The sequence below is a fragment of the Triticum aestivum genome, chromosome 7B (genome assembly GCF_018294505.1).
Source record: "Triticum aestivum cultivar Chinese Spring chromosome 7B, IWGSC CS RefSeq v2.1, whole genome shotgun sequence".
NCBI lineage: Eukaryota > Viridiplantae > Streptophyta > Magnoliopsida > Poales > Poaceae > Triticum > Triticum aestivum.
This window is the reverse complement of record NC_057813.1, coordinates 520,801,603-520,814,231: the sequence shown is the minus strand read 5'-3', so window position 1 is coordinate 520,814,231 and position 12,629 is coordinate 520,801,603.

Below are 12,629 nucleotides of genomic sequence, written 5' to 3'. Positions count from 1 at the left end.
CCGGCGCGCCCGGCGCCCACTGTCCCGTGCGCTGACCTGCGCCTGGCCATGCCCTGCGTCACCCGCGGCTACTGCCCTTCCGCGCGCCGCCGTTCCAGCCCCGTCGAAGCCCGCCGCTGCCTCCTCAAACAGCGACGCCATCGTCCACCTGCTAGCCACCTGGCAGCCTCCCATTCGCCCCTCCAGACATGCACGAGCGCCAGCCACCCTTGGGACCAAGCGGCGCGCCGAGCCGTCTCCTACGTCGCCGTCGCCGGTGTGCTCTGCCGCGCCGTTGATAGTCGCTGACGTGGCGTCATTAGCCACTTGATTAACCCCCAGCTAACCCCCACTGATAGTTGGCCCCAGGCCAGTAATTAAATTTGTTAGTTTTAATAAAAACTATTTTTAGGCCCAGAGTCAGTGACATGCGGGTCCGACTGGACCCGCTGATCGGTCAAAGGTTGACCAGTCAACTGTTGCGTCAGCAGTTGACTGGCCCCACTTGTCGGCCTATGGTGCATCTCTGGGTGCACTACACCGGGTTCACCTAGTGTTTTAACTAGAATATTTTCGAATTATTTTTAAATCCACAAATTTTTAGAAAATGTTTTAAACTTTAGAAATTCATAGAAAATAAACCATAACTCGGATGAAAATGTTTTCTACATGAAAGTTGCTTAGAACGACGAGATGAATCCGAATACGTGGTCCGTTTACCTGTCAGATGCCTCTAACTATCCGAACATGGAACATTCCCCCCTCCGGTCATCTGTCTGACAGGTCCAGAACCGGGAACACCTTCCCGGTTGAATTCCCCCTTCACCTATAACGTCTAGCACTGCGTTAGTTCATCTCTAACACCGCCTATTGCCATGTTATGTCGTGTGATGCCTTGTTTGCTCTGTATTTACTGCTTCTCCCCCCTCTTCTCTCCGGTAGACCCCGAGACTGATGCTGCCCCTGTGATCGACTACGTCGACGATGACCCTTCTTCCTTTTCAGTAGAGCTTCCAGGCAAGCCCACCCTTTTGATCATCCCGATATCGCCCATTCCATTCTCTCATGCTTGCACTAGATTTTGCTACTGTATTTGATTGCTCCTATTCTGATGCATAGCCTGCTTTTGTAACCTGCTCATTATACCTTACCTCTTATCCTAAACTGCTTAGTATAGGTTGGTTAGTGATCCATCAGTGACCCCCACCTTGTCCCAATTGCCCCGCTTTCTGTTCGATGACTCGATCAACGTGATCGACGTCCAGGCCCCGTCACCGCACATCACCCCCTAGTTGTACGACTCTGCAAAGTTGCTATCAAGTGTTGAGGGTGATCCCTCATCAGCACTTCTGATGTTAACCCTGTAGTGTAGCTATTCGGTCGTGGTCATTGTCGGTGTCAAAACCGGCGGATCTCGGGTAGGGGTCCCGATCTGTGCGTCTTAGGCTAATGGTAACAGGAGGCAAGGGACATAATGTTTACCCAGGTTTGGGCTCTCTTGATGGAGGTAAAACCCTACTTCCTGCTTGCTTGATATTGATGATATGAGTGTTACAAGAGTTGATATACCACGAGATCGTAGAGGATAAACCCTAGAAGCTAGCCTATGATGATTATGATTCTGTCCCTAAGGACTAAACCCTCCGGTTTATACAGACACCGGAGAGGGCTAGGGTTTACATGGAGTCGGTTACAAAGAAGGAAATATAATATCCGGATCGCCAAGCTTGTCTTCCACGCAAAGGAGAGTCCCATCTGGACACGGGACGGAGTCTTGAGTCTTGTATCTTCACGGTCCAATAGTCCGGCCAAAGTATATAGTCCGACTGTACGGATACCCCTTAATCCAGGACTCCCTCAGTAGCCCCTGAACTAGGCTTCAATGACGATGAGTCCGGTGCGCAGTTTGTCGTCGGCATTGCAAGGCGGGTTCCTTCTCTGAATACTCTAAAATAATTATCAAACACTTGGATCGTGTCCGGATCTGCAAGATGATCTTCATACACCACCGTAGAGAGAATGATATTTCAAAAATATAATCTGCTGACAACTTTAGACAAAGTGACATGACACTATGGTCGGGTCATTATTCGAACCGTTTCCCCACAACCAGCCATAGCGCATATTGCGAGGCGGTTTCCTTGGCACGTCTTGTCACATCAGAGATCATGTCCCCTTATTACGGGATTTCCATCAATATGGGTATGCGTAACCCAACCGCACAATCAATCGTGGCGCTTGGGAAACAAGCGATTCTTAACGGGCAAGTGGGGAGGCGCACCGCTTTCGTCGCCTCTATAAAGGGATAAGGGTTCCCCATTTTCACCCACGCCTTCTTCCTCCTTTTCTTATCCATTCTCACACCTTCGAGCTCCAGCGCCCTAGTTCACGCTTTCTCCGCACATCCAAACATGTCCGGAGCAGGAGGCAAGTGGGTGGCCTCCACCGTGAAGGAGGAGCATATTGCGAAGCTCCGGGCGGCCAGATACTTGGCCATAGACATCGCGCACCGGCTACCGGATGAAGGGCAGATCATTCTGACTCCGGAACCCCACGAGAGGGTCGTGTTTCTCGCCCACTTCGTCCGTGGACTGGGATTTCCACTTCATCCCTTCGTCCATGGGCTCATGTTCTACTACGGGGCTAGATTTCCACGATCTAGCCCCAAATTTCGTCCTCAACATCTCAGTGTTTATCATCGTGTGCGAGGCCTTCCTCCGCATCAAGCCTCACTTCGGCTTGTGGCTACAAATATTCTGCGTGAAGCCGAAGATCGTGAGCGGCCAACAAGCGGAGTGCGGAGGTGCCATGGTAGGCAAGATGCCTAATGTCACATGGCTTGACGGCTCCTTCACGGAGACCGTGAAAGGGTGGCAATCGGGGTGGTTCTACATCACCGAGCCGGGCGACGCCAACTGGGCGGCGGCCCCCGAATTCCGATCCGGAATCCCCATGCGGCTCACCTCCTGGGAAAAGAAAGGCATGGCCTGGGGCGAGACTGCGGAGCTGACCGGACTCCAGAACTGCATCAAGAATATGAAGGACAAGAAAATCAAGCTTGTCAACATGGTCCAAGTCATGCTTGTTCGCCGGATTCTTCCATGCCAAAGGCGGGCTTTTAATCTGTGGGAGTTCGTCCCGGCCGAACACCAGACGCTTCAAAAGCTCTACGGCATGACGCACAAGGGCGCCTGGAAGGCGCTGTTCAAGGCCTTCGAAGTACCTCCTCCTACATCCAAGGATCGCGGACTTCACGCCGTGCGGCTCCCCCGTCCGGTGAGTTTTCTGACTACCACCGGATTCAGTTTTTCCCAATGTACTCATGGGGGAATCTTAAGTCATTGTGCGTATTTGATCAGGAATAGTGGAGACGGCGGAGCGGATTGACTATCCGGCTCCACTGCCAGAAGGTCCAGCAGATGCTCTCCTGACGGAGATGCTAGTCCCGGCGCCCTACAAGGCGTTGGAAAAGAAGGCCGAAAAGAAGGCCCCGGGGACTAGGAAGGGTCTCCGACGTAAGGTCGTACCGGACGCCTCGTCCGAAGACGACGAGGCACACTCCTCCCCCGAAGGGGAGGAAGAAGAGGAAGGGGCCGCCCCATCCGGAGAGGATGGGGGGCCTAATAAGGCGGGCCAGGGGACCGGGAAGGGTCCCCGGCGCAAGGCCGTCATACCCTCGTCGTCCGAAGACGACGAGGCAGATTCCTCCCGCAGAGGCGGGGGGGGGGGACACGAAGAAACTCTGCCTCCCCGCACTGGGGAGGAGAAGAAGAGGAAAGCCGCCCCGGAGGGGGAGGCTAGGACGCCCAAGAAGGGAAAGGCGTCCCTTCCAGACTACTCCACCACGGCCGCCTATAGCGAGGAGGAGTGGCTGCCCAGGGGGGAAGCCCCTAGCGAGATCATAAGTATCCGCACTTTGTTATACTTTAGTGCGACTTCGCTTCATAGTCTGTTATAACGCCGAACACATATATGCAGTCCGGCCAGGGTCCATCCCGAGGTATCATCTTCGGATGGGTCCTTGAGTGATTCGGAGATGAACTTGCTTCCGACGGCCACTACCCCTCGGCCTGCGGACGACACGGAGGTGTTGTCCCAAAGTCTCCTAGAGCAGGGGGAGGTGGCTCTGGAGACGCCCCAGGGCGAAATTCCAGATGCCGGGCGCACGGTGTATAAGATACCCGCGGATCGTGCCGACGAGAGCCACGGCCAACCAGGCTCTCAGCCAGATACTGTACCGGAACCTCCGATGGTTCCGGACTCAGGCAGGCGGCCCCTCGCTAGGGAGGGCGAGCCGTACGTGCCGATGACTTCCATTATGCCAGGGGCATCAGATAGTCTGCTGGAAGCGCTTCGCGGCGCTTCCATGGATGAAGAGCACCATACTCTTATGAGTGCAGTGATTCAAAAGGTTCTGTCTACCAAGAGCAGACTAACCGAAGCCTGCACCAGCCTCCTGACGGGCTTTGAGGTAATTAATCAAAAATGTGTGAAATTATCACCTTATAGGTAGTAGCCCCTGATACTCTGTTTGGTGTTCGGAATGAAAAGCCAAACGGAGGGTCGATTATAATCCACAGGAGTCTAATAGTAGGTTTGCATGTGAATAAGCAGGCGGTGCTGCTTGCCGTTGCTTCCCGCACGGCTTAGGTCGCCGGACTTAAACGGGACCTGGAGTAGGTACAAGGAGAGCTCGGCCTCACAAAGAGGCAGCTTGAAGATAACAAAGGTGAGCGATACCTCGTTCGTATATCATAAAGAATAGACAAAATTGGTTATTCTAATGACAAAGCGTTTGTAATAGGGGCCACCACCGAAGTGGCGTCTCTGAAGAAAGTGTTGTCCGAGGCCGAAGACAAGGCGGCCCTGGAGTGCAAGGAGCGCGAAAAGAAAGATGCTAGAGTGGGCGAGGTACAGCAAGAGCTCCAGGAGCTCGGCAAGAAGTTCGAGTCCTTGGAGGATGATCTTAAGATGAAAAAGTCTGAGCTTGTGAAGGCCCTTGCGAGTGTGAAAGACGCCAAGGCCGAAGCCGAAAAGGCACAACAGGAAATCCAGGCGGCCAAGAAGATAGCGGCAGGTAAGACATTCTTTATGCAAAGCAAGCATGTGGAGGAGACATTTCTTTTACTTACCCGGATTCGGAGCTCTCCAGGGGCATTCGCAGATCTGCCACGCAGCGTATCTGATGCCGCAGAGTTCTACCGTACCAAGGAGGGGAGCTCAACGGAGAAGCTGTTCTGGTCCCAGTATGTTGGAGCCGAACACCCAGTGCCTCTGAGTGGCCAACTGAAGCAGTTGGTTGAACTCCACAGGGCGGCCGAAGTGGCTATGAAAGATTTCATAGTCCGGATGTGGCCTGGTGAGCCCTTGCCTGCCAGCTACTTCGGCCTGATAAAGCGGATGGTAAATGCCTGTCCGCGGCTTGAGGTGATCAAGCGATCCGTTTGCATTGAGGGTGCCCGCCGGGCCTTTGTCCGTGCAAAGGTGCACTGGGGCAAGCTGGATGCGGAGAAGCTGGTGAAGGATGGGCCGCCGGAGGGCAAGGCGCATCGCTGTCCCAAAAAATATTATGATGACGTTATGAAAGGCGCTCGTCTTGTGGCCGATGAATGTACCAAGGACACGATCCTTGAGTAAATGTACTTCTCTCGTTGTTGTAATATAAAGACGAAGCTACTTGCGCTATATAGCGCTTTATGATTTAAAATATTACCTTCTGTGCGGCTGTTTATAAAATTCTGAAAGTAGGCCAGTCGTCGGCTTCCGCCCCCATGTAACCAGTACTGGGGTGTTCCTGGTAAAACCCAGACACTCTTTATCCAAATTTTTGGTACCTTAAGGAGGTGTCTGGCGCAACGAACAAGGCAATCGGACTATGCGGCTTTATAACTTTCACTTAGCCATAGAAGTCTACAATTTTAAATTTCGGCGAAGCCCCTAGAATTCGAAAAGCCGAATTGGGGCGCTATATACGCCTAAATCGGACGAAGCCGATTCCTCGCCTGAAGCAGAAAAAATCTTGAAGGATTTTAAGACCTCTCGAACAGCGACCAGCTCGCCGCATCATGCCGGTCAGTTTTCGGCTTTCTCTACTGAGGTGCTCATCCGGAAGAACCGGGACACATTCGCAGTAGTTCTCCTTGCGCTACCTTAGCCGATATAACGGAACGTAAGGTACCAAAACAAGGGAGCCGGGCAAACCCAACTATTGACCCAAGACATGATTCGGAGCTGATGCATATAGTGCTATAAGTTCGGGGTGCCGCACTTGTTGAAAGTGTTCGGACTTGTCTTGCCATATTATGGGGCGCCATAAGAAGCCCCTGGCAAACTGAACGTACCAAGGTGTACGGATGCAATATTAACTAAACATTTATAGGAAAAATGTGCAGACAGGAATAATAAGCTGACGCTATATATCATCTCTCATTGATGAATAATACGTTTAAGCGTATGTTTACAATGATTGCATTTAAGCAGAAGTAAATAGGACTATTTAACATGTCCTATCCAAGGGCGGCCTGCATGTAGGTATATAAAGCAGGTATAACGATCGTGAACAGATTCCACCTAGGTATTTCCTTTGTGCGCAAAGCCTGTTGCCTCCTTGGTTTTCTCTCCTGTGTAAGTCCGACAATCCGGCTCTTCTGAAGAGGCCGCCCTAAAGCAGTGTCCTGAAAGATAAAGGGGGGGGGGTTATGAAAGTATGTTGCGGTTATACCGCACTGTTGACTGAGTCACTGTTGCGCCTCCGCCTATGCCCATGGTATTTTGAGTGCGTAATTGTGTACGCGCGACACGAATGTTGCTTTGATGGGGCTTGAGCGGAGGCCGGACTGCTAGTCGCGCTCTTGGCATGCTTGGCGATCCTGTTGCAGGGTGCTCCGGACTCGCTTGACGGTGTTCGAGGTTGTCGTCGCCGGATTGGTGGTTTGTCGAAGAAGGCCGCATTGTAATTCCGCCGCGAGGGCTGCAGTATGTTCTTCTGTACGGAGAGAGCGGTCCATGTTTCCGTTGACTGTTATGACCCCGCGAGGTCCTGGCATCTTGAGCTTGAGGTATGCATAGTGTGGTACCGCATTGAATCTAGCGAATGTGGTTCGTCTAAGCAGTGCGTGGTAACCACTACGGAAAGGGACGATATCGAAGATTAACTCTTCGCTTCGGAAGTTATCCGGAGATCTGAAGACCACTTCCAATGTTATAGATCCCGTGCAAAGGGCCTCTACTCCTAGAATTACATCTTTGAAGGTGGTTTTGGTGGGCTTGATCCTTGAAGGGTTGATGCCCATTTTGCGCATTGTGTCCTGATAAAGCAGGTTCAGGCTGCTGCCGCCATCCATAAGGACTCGCGTGAGGTGGAACCCGTCGATGATTGGGTCTAGGACCAATGCGGCTGAACCGCCGTGACGGATGCTGGTAGGGTGATCTCTACGATCGAAGGTGATCGGACAGGCTGACCATGGGTTGAATTTTGGGGCAACTGGCTCCATCGCATAGACATCCCGTAGTGCTCGCTTCCGTTCCCGTTTGGGAATATGGGTGGCGTAGATCATGTTGACCGTTTTCACCTGGGGAGGAAATTTCTTCTATCCTCCTGTGTTCGGACGCCGGGGCTCCTTGTCATCGTTGCTGTGCAGCCCCTTGTCCTTGTTTTCGGCGTTTATTTTGCCGGCCTGTTTGAACACCCAACAGTCTCTATTAGTGTGGTTTGCTAGCTTGTCCGGGGTGCCATGAATTTGGCACGAGCGTTCCAGTATGCGGTCCATACTGGACGGTCCCTAATTGTTTCTTTTGAATGGCTTTTTCCGCTGACCAGATTTGGATCCGCTGAATCCGGCGTTGACTGCCGTGTCTTCAATGTTGTCGCCGTTGTTCTGTCGCTTATGTCTGTTGCGCTGTGGCTTGCCGTTATTGTCGCGGACATCCTAGGTGCCAGAATGTGCTACCTCTTGAGCACTGCGTTGGATTTCCCCGAAGAGGAGAGGATGATGCAGCAAAGTAGCGTAAGTATTTCCCTCAGTTTTTGAGAACCAAGGTATCAATCCAGTAGGAGACCATGCACAAGTCCCTCCAACCTACACAAAACGATAGCTCCTCGCAACCAACGCGATTAGGGGTTGTCAATCCCTTCACGGTCACTTACGAGAGTGAGATCTGATAGAGATGATAAATAATATTTTTGGTATAAAGATGCAAAGTGAAAAGTAAAAGGCAAAGTAAAAACAAAGCAAGTAATAAAGTAATGGAGATTGATATGATGAGAATAGACCCGGGGGCCATAGATTTCACTAGTGACTTCTCTCAAGAGCATAGATTTTCTACGGTGGGTGAACAAATTACTGTTGAGCAATTGACAGAATTGAGCATAATTATGAGTATATCTAGGTATGATCATGTATATAGGCATCACGTCCGAGACAAGTAGATCGAAACGATTCTTCATCTACTACTATTACTCCACTCATCGACCGCTATCCAGCATGCATCTAGAGTATTAAGTTAAAAACAGAGTAACGCCTTAAGCAAGATGACATGATATAGAGGGATAAATTCATGCAATATGATAAAAACCCCATCTTGTTATCCTCGATGGCAACAATACAATACGTGCCTTGCTGCCCCTTCTGTCACTGGGAAAGGACACCGCAAGATTGAACCCAAAGCTAAGCACTTCTCCCATTGCAAGAACTACCAATCTAGTTGGCCAAACCAAAAGGATAATTCGAAGAGACTTGCAAAGATAACTCAATAATACATAAAAGAATTCAGAGAAGATTCAAATATTATTCATAGATAAGTTGGATCATAAACCCACAATTCATCGGCCTCAACAAACACACCGCAAAAAGAAGATTACATCGAATAGATCTCCACGAGAGAGGGGGAGAACATTGTATTGAGATCCAGAAAGAGAGAAGAAGCCATCTAGCTACTAGCTATGGACCCGAAGGTCTGAAGTAAACTACTCACACGTCATCGGAGGGGCTATGGTGTTGATGTAGAAGCCCTCCATGATGGATGCCCCCTCTGGCGGAGCTCCGGAACAGGCCCCAAGATGGGATCTCGTGGATACAGAAGGTTGCGGCGGTGGAATTAGGTTTTTGGCTCCTGTTCTGATCGTTTGGGGATACGTAGGTATATATAGGAGGAAGGAGTACATCGGTGGAGCAACAGGGGGGCCATGAGGCAGGGGGCACGCCCTAGGGGGGGCACCCCCCACCCTTGTGACCGCCTCTGTTACATCTTGGAGTAGGGTCCAAGTCTCCTGGATCACGTAAGGTGAGAAAATCACGTTCCCAAAGGTTTCATTCCGTTTGGACTCCGTTTGATATTCCGTTTCTTCGAAACACTGAAATAGGCAAAAAACATCAATTCTAGGCTGGGCCTCCGGTTAATAAGTTAGTCCCAAAAGTAATATAAAAGTGGAAAATAAAACCCAATATAGTCCAAAACAGTAGATAAAGTAGCATGGAGCAATCAAAAATTATAGATACATTGGAGACGTATCAGAATGTGGCGTGGTGCTACTGCGAGCCAACCAGCTGTCCTTGCCCGCGCAAAAGCGGGTCATCAGTGTCGTGAGGGCCGCCATGGACTTGGGTTTTTCCTGGCCGAGGTGTAGGGCGAGCCACTCGTCACCGATATTATGCTTAAAGGCCGCCAGGGCTTCGGCGTCCGAACAATCGACTATTTGGTTCTTTTTAGTTAGGAACCGGGTCCAGAATTTCCTGGATGACTCTCTGGGCTGTTGAGTAATGTGGCTCAAGTAATCGGCGTTCGGTGGTCGCACGTATGTGCCCTGGAAGTTGTCGAGGAACGCGTCTTCCAGGTTTTCCCAACTACCAATGGAATTTGCCGCAGGCTGTTTAGCCAGTGCCGGGCAGGTCCTTTGAGCTTAAGGTGAAGATATTTGATGGCGTGTAGATCGTCTCCGCAGGCATGTGAATGTGGAGAAGGAAATCTTCGATCCATACAACGGGGTCTGTTGTGCCATCGTATGATTCGATATTTACGGGTTTGAACCCTTCTGGGAATTCATGATCCATCACTTCGTTAGTGAAGTAGAGGGGGTGTGCGGTGCCTCTATGCCGGGCTATGTGGCTACACAGTTCGAGTGAGTCTGGGTGGCTGTATTCGGGGCCAGACTTGTTCATAGTGTATCCGGCGTGATGATCATCGCCGCATGTTGGGGCGTGCCCCCGCGATCCGTAGATCGATCTTGGCTGTCCTGCTTTGTTTTCAAGTATATCTTGCAGGTCTTGCCTATTGCCCCGGGCCGTAGTGTATTGGCGTGGGGGTGCGGGCTAGTATTCGGGCTAATATGCCATTTTATCCCGGCCACGAGGTGGCCGGTCAGCCGTGTGGCGCTTGAGCCCATATTCCTTAGCTGCCAGGACTTCAGTCCATCTGTCTGTGAGCAGGTCTTGATCAGCTTGGAGCTGCTGCTACTTCTTTTTCAGGCTCCTCACAGTGGCCATGAGCCAGCGCTTAAAGCGCTCCTGCTCCACGGGGTCCTCGGGAACGCCGAACTCATCGTCGCCGAGGCTAATCTCGTCTTCGGAGGAGGGCATGTATTTGTCCTCCTCCGGATATCCATCCGTCGCCTGTTCGTCTGGGCTGACCTGCCTGTCTTTCTGCTTGGCCTGCTCGAAGGCAGGCTGATCAGGGTTGTATTCGTCTTCGGCACCATCCAGATTGTTTTCTTCTCCTGTGCCGGTATTGCTCTGGCGGGGCTTGGAGCGACGCCGACGCCGCCCATGCTTTGCTTTCTTCCCTGAGGGGTTATCCTCCGTTGCCTCATCGCCATTCGTTTCCTTCGGAGTGTCCACCATATATATATATATATATATATATATATATATATATATATATCATATGAGGAGGTGGTTGTCCACCGCCCCGTGAGCGGTGGTTCCTATTCTTCTCCTGCATCGTCGTCCATACCGTCGATGTCTTCGGAGCCGAAGTCAAGCACGTCGGTTAAATCATCGACCGTGGCAATGAAGTGGGTGGTGGGTGGGCAACGAATTCCATTGTCGCCTGCTTCCCACTTGAGCCGGACATAGGCCAAGAGTCTCCTGACAAAGAGAGAGACTTTAACGAGTTCAGCACGTCACCAAATGGCGAGTGCTGGAAGATATCCACAGCGGTGAACTCCATTACCGGAGCCCAACCAGGTTCGGCGGGCTTGGGAGCGCGCGGATTGGAACCTACAGCCGGATACGAGTCCCGGGGTCCGGTGTCACAGGCTTCTTTGGGGGTGAGGCCTGTGTTCGGCTCTACCGACGATGAGTGTGCGGCCTACGGGGCGGGGTTCATCCACCCGTCCTTGGGCAACACAGTCTGCTCCGGATTTAGGTCCGGGGCTCCTGCAGGGGTGATATCCCGAGCATTGTCCAATAGCAGGTCTAAGCCGTGCTCATCGTGATTGTCCGACGCTCCTGGCGCAGGCACGAACCCGTTGAAGATCAAGTCTCCGCAGATATCGGCCATGTAGTTCAGGTTTCCGAACCTGACCTGGTGGCCAGGGGCGTAGCTGTCGATCTGCTCCAGATGGCCAAGCGAATTGGCCCGTAGTGCGAAGCCGCCGAACACGAAGATCTGTCCGGGGAGAAAAGTCTCACCCTGGACCGTGTTGTTGACGATTGAAGGAGCCATCAAGCCTTGCAACGACGACACAGAGGAACTCTCAATGAAAGCACCAATGTCGGTGTCAAAACCGGCGGATCTCGGGTAGGGGGTCCCGATCTGTGCGTCTTAGGCTAATGGTAACAGGAGGCAAGGGACACAATGTTTACCCAGGTTCGGGCCCTCTTGATGGAGGCAAAACCCTACTTCCTACTTGATTGATATTGATGATATGAGTGTTACAAGAGTTGATCTATCATGAGATTGTATAGGCTAAACCCTAGAAGCTAGCCTATGATGATTATGATTCTGTCCCAAAGGACTAAACCCTCTGGTTTATACAGACACCGGAGAGGGCTAGGGTTTACATGGAGTCGGTTACAAAGAAGGAAATATAATATCCGAATCGCCAAGCTTGTCTTCCACGCAAAGGAGAGTCCCATCTGGACACGGGACGGAGTCTTGAGTCTTGTAGCTTCACGGTCCAACAGTCCAGCCAAAGTATATAGTCCGACCGTCCGGATACCCCTTAATCCAGGACTCCCTCAGTCATCTAGGGTGATTCCTCTTTGACCACTCCCGATAATGACTCTGTTGGGCAGCCCCTCAAGTGTGAACCTCGAGGGTGGTTCCTCTTACGTTCACCTTGATGATTACATCGAGTGGGATCCACCGAGGGTGGTTCCTCAGGGTTCCCTGTCGGCGTTCTGGGAACGGGGGTCCCCAGACTTGCCTGCCTGCGGCCTGCGGCGTGGCTCAAAGGTGGCCCAGCACAACCCATCTTCATCAACACAAGCTCAAGACCCTCGCGAGGGGCCAAGCCTCGCGGGGAGGACGACAAGGAGCTTCCTCAGGCACGGCCTCGTCAGGCTGGCTCACGAGGAGGCGGAGAGTTCAAGGCGGGGTACCTCGCGAGGTTCCCATGACGCAAGCCATGATGACCAAGGGCGCCAGTCGGGCGCCAGCCCGCGCAGTGTCCTCCTTTCCTCTTTGGTGCAAAGGGAGCAAGCGCAGGCGAG